This window comes from Buteo buteo, chromosome 26 (assembly GCF_964188355.1).
Source record: "Buteo buteo chromosome 26, bButBut1.hap1.1, whole genome shotgun sequence".
NCBI lineage: Eukaryota > Metazoa > Chordata > Aves > Accipitriformes > Accipitridae > Buteo > Buteo buteo.
Genome location: NC_134196.1, coordinates 14,048,857 through 14,056,847, shown reverse-complemented (window position 1 = coordinate 14,056,847; position 7,991 = coordinate 14,048,857). Strand labels below are relative to the sequence as shown.

Genomic DNA, 7,991 nt, shown 5'->3' with positions numbered 1-7,991 from the left:
AGTGATTTGAGAAGCAAAATAATGTTATAATTCTAAAGACTAGTTAAAGAAAGCTTCTTTTATCAGAACTTTTTTAGCTTGCAGAAAGTCCTAAAGGCTTTGTGTCTTATTTTTATAAGCATGTTTGAAATATTTTGATCAGATATTTTAAACTTGAAATTGTTAAAATTCATTTAATAGATTTTTAAAGTAAAATGTGTAAATATAGAACTGTATTTATTATTACAGTGAAATGCAACCACAGTAAAGTACGTGAGATTAAGCCCTGTACAGTTTCATATTGATATTTGCTATATTTTCTGCTCATATATATTACTAAATTCATTATCTGTAAATAACATAATGTAAATGTGTAGTGATTGTAAATAGGTGACATGCTTTCTTTTCTATCAGTGTTCCAAACATATGTAAGTTGTAATAAAATGTGACTACACGGTAAAGAGCATTTAATCGGGACCTAACACCTCACAAAATGGCATGCATCCTCAATTAATCCTTCCCAAGTTATTGTAATACTTACGCTAACCTCCCTAGGTGTCCGAAATTTTTGGCAAAGTATAAATTACAGGTTGCGTGTTCTCATTAGGTGTCCGGGGAGCAAGAAAAAAAAAAGACTAGTGTTTCATTTCAACACAGACTAAGTCTTTTACCAAAACTTCACTCACAGACCCTTATGAACAGATCCTGCTCCCGGTGCACACTGTTCACAGCTCAGTGACGACCTCTCCCAATTGCTACGTGCGAGACTGGCACTGCCAACCCTGTGACAAAGGCGCGCATCAGGTCGGGCGATGGACGTGCGTGAGTTACCAGCAGGCTTCAGACCATATTGGACCACAGGAGAGATGAGGTTCTGCTGCACTAGGCTGCTGCTTCTGGTGAGACAGCAAATTCTCCCACATGCATCCTCATATTCTCTCCAATCCCTCACGTGGCGGACGAAGCGGGTCAGGGTTTACCAAACAGCTGGCAAAGTTCAGCTGGTACACGGCGGAGAGGCAGTAGCAGCATCACATATGAAATGCATAGGATGCAGATAGTAAGGGCGAATGAAAGGTGGGGCCAAAACATGGGACTTGGCCAGAGTCAGGTTGCTCAGGTTGCACTAGAAGTTAACAGCTCCGTTGAATTAGAGACAGGCAGTGGCTAAGCACAGTCATGTCATCATCTAGGCATCAAGGAAAGGCAAGACAGTGGATGCATTCCTGTTAGGAGGGACTGCAGCACAGGACAGTTATGTGTGCTTGGTTTTTCAGAGATTGTGACTGTAGGTCATTTCTGTGAAGTACCTGAAAGAACTAGGTAAAATACCAACAAAGTAAAAACTGAGAAAGAAGAAAAAACAAAAAAAAAGTTAAATGATCCTAGATGTAAATTGATTTTAGCAGGGAGTGTGCAGGTTCTCAGCATAGATAAGGAGGCTGGAGCGGGTGGAGTCATTTCAGCCAGAAGGGCCAGTGGAGAAGTAATTTTGGTGGGTGAGTTTCAGAATAGTCTTAATGAGGTGGGACAGAACCAGCAGTGAATGGGGATGAGAAAGGCATTAATTATCTTTACGAGGAAAAAACCAGAAGCGTGACAAAGACAGCACAGGGGAGTGCATAAGCCAGGGAGGAGCAAGGGCTTCAAGAGACAGGATGCAAACAGCCATAAAGAAGATTGGGATGACCTGTAAGAAAAATGGATGGGGATAAAGGCCAAGCCTTAGCAGACACTAGCAGAGGAGCACAGAGAATGACACTGCAGGAGAAGTGCTGCATCAGCTGGGCATGCGGCTTCAGGCCTCGTTCCCAAAACGGGGGACAACATCCCTGGGTAATCTGGTGGTCACACTTGATCTCGAATTGAGACCGGCCACTTGCACAGTCCTTGCTGTTGCTGCTGCTCCATGTTTGCTCTCTGCCTTAGTGGCCTACATAAACGAGACAGCAAGCAAGCTGCTGCCACACAAAGTGTCCAACTCTCTCCTGTCCATATTGTCTGTCATAGGAATTGCAGCTTTACAGTATTGGGCACCACTTTTTTCCTCTGACTGTTGTATGAAACACTGGAACAATAATCTCCTAATCAGACATTTCTCTGTCATCAGTTTAGGTTGCTGTGTGAAAGTTAAGGTCCTGCTGAAAATCTCATTACTCAACCACTTAAGAAAGGCTCAAATAATTAAAAATGTTTGTAGCAAAATTAATGTTCTTCCTTCAGGAAAGCACTGGAAGATAAGGAAGTGGAGACAGAAGAGTAAGAACATGAGTACAGGAAAGCTAACAATAAAAGACCAGAACTAGGATCACAGCAGCAACAACAACAGTGTTAGAAAATCCTTTGCAGATCCATGAGGCACAGTAATTGTGCAGATGCTCAGGTGCTGTAGGAGAACATAGCTCTCAAACTCCAGCAGAGCTGCACTGCTTCCACCAGCAAAGGATGGACCAGCATCTCCACCAACCACAATAAGCACGTCGTGTTCTTTCAATAAACATGTGCCAACCAAGGGACAAAGCTGTCATTCTGCAACAATGGTATTGTAAAAAATAATGTGGGCATTCTTCTATATTATCTAAACTAAGCCTAGGAAATTGATTCAACTCTTTATCTGTCTTTGCTTGAACAGAGTCCCAGTTACATGAGATGAGAAATTTTAAAGAAAAATGCAAACTTACCCATGCTAATAAATACAGTAGAAGGAATTCCATGTGTTATACCTAACGCTTGCAAGTTAACTGGAAAGAAAAGGCAGTATCAACATTAAGAACATCTTGTTCACATAATGAGAATCACAGACTTGTGCTCCAGTGACTCTGGAGACGTAGGAAATTTGAGTATGTTCCCTCCATAAAACAATTTGTTGTGGCATTGTCACAATTATCTAAGGATCTGATCTCAGTCATAGGAAAAAACAAACATTAAGAATATTCCTCTTGAGAGCTGGCCCACAGCCAGGATTTCTAAAAAACTCAGTCACAAAGAGTCCACTCAAAATCCCTATTTAATCTTTTCACAGGTGGCATCGTTTTCCACTTGTCAAGCAAAAAATATGTTTCATTAACAAGGGAAAAAACTGTCCATCTGTGAATCTAAAGACTTCCACTAAGTATTATGCATGCACATACCAAGAGTCTTCTCCAACTGGCCTTGAAAGTCTCAGGACTCCAAAACTAATACTTGAAGGAAGTTTCAAACATCTCCTTTTTCATCTGGTGTCATTCTTGATATGTAATCACTGTTTTGACAGGTGTCTGCAGTTATTAATTTGGTTCCATGCATAACAACAGCTTCTCACGACTATCTATAGCTGTCACTGCAGTTATTATCAGCATTTCCAGTTTATGAACTGACCTTTTCCTGGAGGAAGGAGCTCTCCTGGCCTTCTAAGAAAAAAGTAATTGGGAAGATTGTTCTACTAGAAACAGATTTTGTCTCCTATAGGAAGTACCACAGCCTTCTGTGAAATTCTCCTAGGCCTCTTTTCTGGTTAACTATGAAAATGAACTCCAGAAAGTTTTGTGTGGCTGGGGAATGAATTCTAGGATATGAAAGCAGTCTTAAGTCTGCAATGTGAACAAATGCCTCAGCACTTCTCTCCCTGAACATCATGATCAGTCAGCAAATGAAAGAGGAGCCAAGATCCTTGTACCAGGGAAGTACATAGAAGAGAGGATCGATGAGAACGTGTCTAAACCATGGCAAACTAGCCAAGTGGAAGAACCAGCCACCAGCATCTTAATTCATGAAGTGCGAGAATAGTTCTCTGACTTAATTGAATGCCCTACTGTGAGTGCAAAGTATGAGGAGTTTTGCTTTATTTGATATATACTTCTCCCAGTATACAGACAATCCTCCGTATTGTTGCATTTTCCCGTGAGTGATTTGGGGTTTTTTTGCAGGTTTGGGCAACTGGCGATATTCTGGAGTTTGTGAGATTTCAGCATATTCCTCAATATTAATGTGTAACTGCATACAAATTTTATACACAGATTCTTGGAGCTGACTATTCGTTAAGGAAATTGGTCATTGCTTGCCACTAGGGTAGTCATAGTTCTACACGTTTGCTATTTTGTTTGGTGATGCCACAGTATATTTGATACTTGTTAAATTCAGTGTAATAGATGAACAATGTAGAAGGCCCATTTGCAGAAATGAATGAGACAGAAAGCCATTTCCTTAAAAATGGGGTTTATATACTTACCTCAAGTTTCTCCTACAGCTGCTTGAAAATCATAGGAAGCTTGAAGAAAACAATAAAACATGAAAATTTTCCACTGGATTTGTCTCCATTTTGCAAACAAATTCAACACCAGTCCGTGGAATATAGAGAGGCTTGAGGTGCTCCAGCTGCCAGAATGGTCATCGCTTATGTTCACACTTGAAGATCTAAAATTGTTCATAGTAGGTCCTACCCCAAAACACAAGACAATAAAGCAAGTCAAAGTTTGCAAGACCTACCCTGCAAGAAAGCATCTCAGTTTACAACTTCCAGGAACAGTGTTTAATCTAGCAATTGTCATTCTGACCCAGTTTGCTAACTTTGTATTTTAAAAGCCAAAAATAGGACTACATTCATGAAAGTCCATTTAATGCCATTCAGCTTCAGTATGAATTTCTCTAAGGCCAGGGCCTAGTTCTCCCCACCTTGGGCAGGGTTTAGGTGCTTCCTTTACAGTATAGTCTTAACTCCAGCGACAACTGAAGACAACCAGAGTTTCCTGCTGGAGACCAGGAATCCCCATATGCCTGCATAGAAACTCCCATTCATATTTAAAATGCCCTGATATGGTGAAATACCCTGACTGTGTAAGCCCAGTGAGGAGGGGACATCCTCAGAGAGTAAAGATACCTTCTTGGCACTATCCCATTCATTTACTGCACACTGCAAAATGCTGTCGCCTTGAAGGAGGCTCTGGACAATTTCTGTGTTCAGCCACAGATTCACCCAGACGCTCTGTAACCTTCCTGTTCGTACAAAAATCTGCTTCTCTGGGTGACGCTGGTACTTCCTCGCTGCTATTTCTACCTGCTGCTCTGACCCACTCCTCTCATCCTTCTGGCTAAGTAATACCCAAGATGTGCCTCTGACACATCAGTTTAGATTCCAGAAAGCTTTGCAGTTTTGGGGACATGTGCTCTTGCTTGCATTTATCCCGGTGAAGGGGACTCCATTATCACCTCCTAGCTTCAGGTAACTTTCTTCCCAAACTACAGAATAACGGTATGAGTTACTGGAGGTGTGGATGCAGCTTCTGTGGCTTCCTGAACAAGCAGCTTTGCAACTGAAAGTCCTGAGCCCTCCTTGCTCTAGGCTTAAAAATACCGCAAGCGGAGCACTTCTTAGAAATTTGCCCACCTCTAAGACAGTGAACACAGAGAGGTTGTATAGAGGTTGAGAGGTGGAATTTGGAAGAGGTACAAGAAAAGATAATGTTAGAAGAAGCTGGAGCAAAAGCATTTAAAAACCCTCATAGACACCAAGTGCCTCATTCCAAAAAGCAGCAAAGAGAAACTGAAATGGCAGTGGGCAAACTGTGTATGCACCCATGTGCTGGGCACAGGGGACGACTGTACAGTACCCTTTATTGGTATTGCAAAAGGGGGAAGAAAGATCTCCGGTTTTGAAGACAGACACGTATGTGCATCCACAGTATGAGACTATTCATGGAGCAACAGTCAAAGAAAGAGGATAAAGATACTCATGTAGAAAGAAAGCATTTCCATGAAAAACATCATTAAAAACCCACCTTTATACAAGGGTCAGTAGAAAACAAACAAAACAATAGATCTTGTTTTATTGTGTTCATCAAGTGTTAAGTTTGGTGAACTGACAAGCTATTCAACATTCAAATACATTTTTTCTTCTATTCACTCCACTTAAATAGGAATTGGTGATACTAGCTTGTACAGAACTGAAATATAGGTCAAAGTAAACTACCACTATTAATTATTTAGTTCTATCCCTCAATACTGCTTTTCTACCTACAAGAATTGATAGGCTTTCCCTTGAAAACCATTCTCTCTCCTTCTCCCATACTCTTGACACTATTCTTTACACAACACTGCTGGTGTACATAGGCCTCTCCAGGTCTTTAAGCACTTTTTCCCTCCTCGGAGGGTTTTACAGCAGTTAAGAAATCCATTTTGTGAGCCACAGGTGAACTGTTCTCAGTATCGATCTCTCTCTATATTTATTATTATCTGTGTTAGCAGAGCACTTTGGAGCTTTGGTGACCAGCATCCCACTGCTCTAAGCATTGTGTAAGGACAAAAGGAAAAAGGCTGCTTGGACACTCTCAGAGCTAAACTCTGAATGCAAGTAAGCATAAAGAGAAAGGGAAAAAATGGGTAAGAAAGCCCACAGGCCTTTCCAGTGTGGAATTCAGAGGCTTTGCAAGGACCTTCTGCACTTCGGTGGATTTTGGCAAGTTTTTATTTCCGTATCAAATACTCCTTTTTGCACAGTGAAACTTCTCATGTTTGTAGGCGGTGAACTACAGCATAGTCCTAAAAACTGTTGCTTTATGGTAGAGTGAAGCATTTCTCATCAAATCTGGAACCTCATAAATGATACACTAGGTCTGATATTTTTTTTTTTTTTTTTAGAAGGTAAATAAGTGACAAACAATAGAGCCATTGTCCACAAAGTACCATTCTTACACCCAGAGTCTTTCATAATGACAGCAGCATCATAAAAGTGCTTTGATCTACGAAGGATCAAATATCTTTGTTTCCTATTAACATAACCTTCTTTCCCAATGGAGCACAGAGCATTTCTGATAATGGCAGTCTATTAGGATAATTAGAAAAAGATTGTTCAGCTCTATTTCCCCCTTAGAGCTCCCTGGCAAATTTCTTCTTTTGTGTCATTCAGATTTTCTACCCCGAATACCTCTGTCATAAGGAAAAAATTTAAAAGTTTCACATTTTATGGCTCAGAAGTCTAGGCTGCCAATGTGATGTTAACCAGCCATTAAAAGATTCTGAAGGACCCAGACTGAAAATTAAGCCATCACCTTTTAAAAAACTAATAATTTTTTTTTAATGTGAGCAATATTTTCAATAACTATGTCATAGATCTTTTAATAAGGTAGCAGGAATGTGCCCTGGGTGTATTTGTGCAGGAGGCATGAGAAAGCATTACAGGAAAAGCTTGCCCCAAAGGATTTGCGGGTGTAATATGACCAGAAGCAGAATTCATACGACAAGATGACAGACGGAGGAAGACACTTGCTAAGAGAGTATTCCCAGACATTCTACTGCAAACCTAGATTTCTTACTGTGTCTTGCCGTGCGATACTCAGGCTTTCGCCTCTTCCATCAGAGATGTAGATCTGAGGTCGCAGGCAGTTAGGGCCAGCTGGAGAAAGTCGATCTTGTTTCGCCAGGCACCTAGTGCCACCGTGTGCGTCAGGGCCGCTGTGAAACACTTAATTCCCTTCTCAGTTTCTGGTTCAGTGAGCCATCCCTTTTCCAGAAGGCTGAGAAGGACAATTTGAGGAAAATCCCTGTGCGTATTTGGGGAATTCTGGCAGAAGGGATGCTCCCAGGCTCTCTCACGGTGGTGGCGGAGACGGGCACAAGGCTGGCAATGGGAGCCCTCAGGCTTCAGTGGTTTTCCATCCAAAACACAGCATCCTTGATCAGCAAGATGGTTGCCCGTCACGGCAAAACACTTTTAACTGCAGAAAGGAAATAACCAATGAAGAGATCAACTGATAAAACTGATCAAAGGGCTCCAGCTTTATAAAAGAAAAGGATCTCATCAGCCACGCTGAGGAAAATTATAGCAGGAAAGCCAAAGGCACAGAAAACAGACCCCAGCCAAGCAGATCTGGGAAAACGGGGACTAGGAAATCAGGTACAGAGGACTCTCATGTCCGTCCAGAAGAATGATCAGGGAAACAAGGAAACTAAGTGTATTGGGACTTACTTTTGTTCATATCTATGCATTTATTATTCTATAGGAAGCACATGGTCCTGTTTGCTTCAGCTATCTAAAAGGG

General features: G+C 41.3%; 1 long non-coding RNA gene across 1 annotated transcript; it reads right to left on the bottom strand.

Annotated features, from left to right (window-relative positions):
• Positions 1-2,660: 2,660 nt before the first annotated feature.
• Positions 2,661-7,661, bottom strand: LOC142044899 (uncharacterized). Its single transcript, XR_012654450.1, has 3 exons — positions 7,266-7,661; positions 4,187-4,393; positions 2,661-2,720 (listed from the first exon to the last, which is right to left on the bottom strand). It is a non-coding gene; the product is annotated as an uncharacterized LOC142044899 (long non-coding RNA).
• Positions 7,662-7,991: the final 330 nt, after the last annotated feature.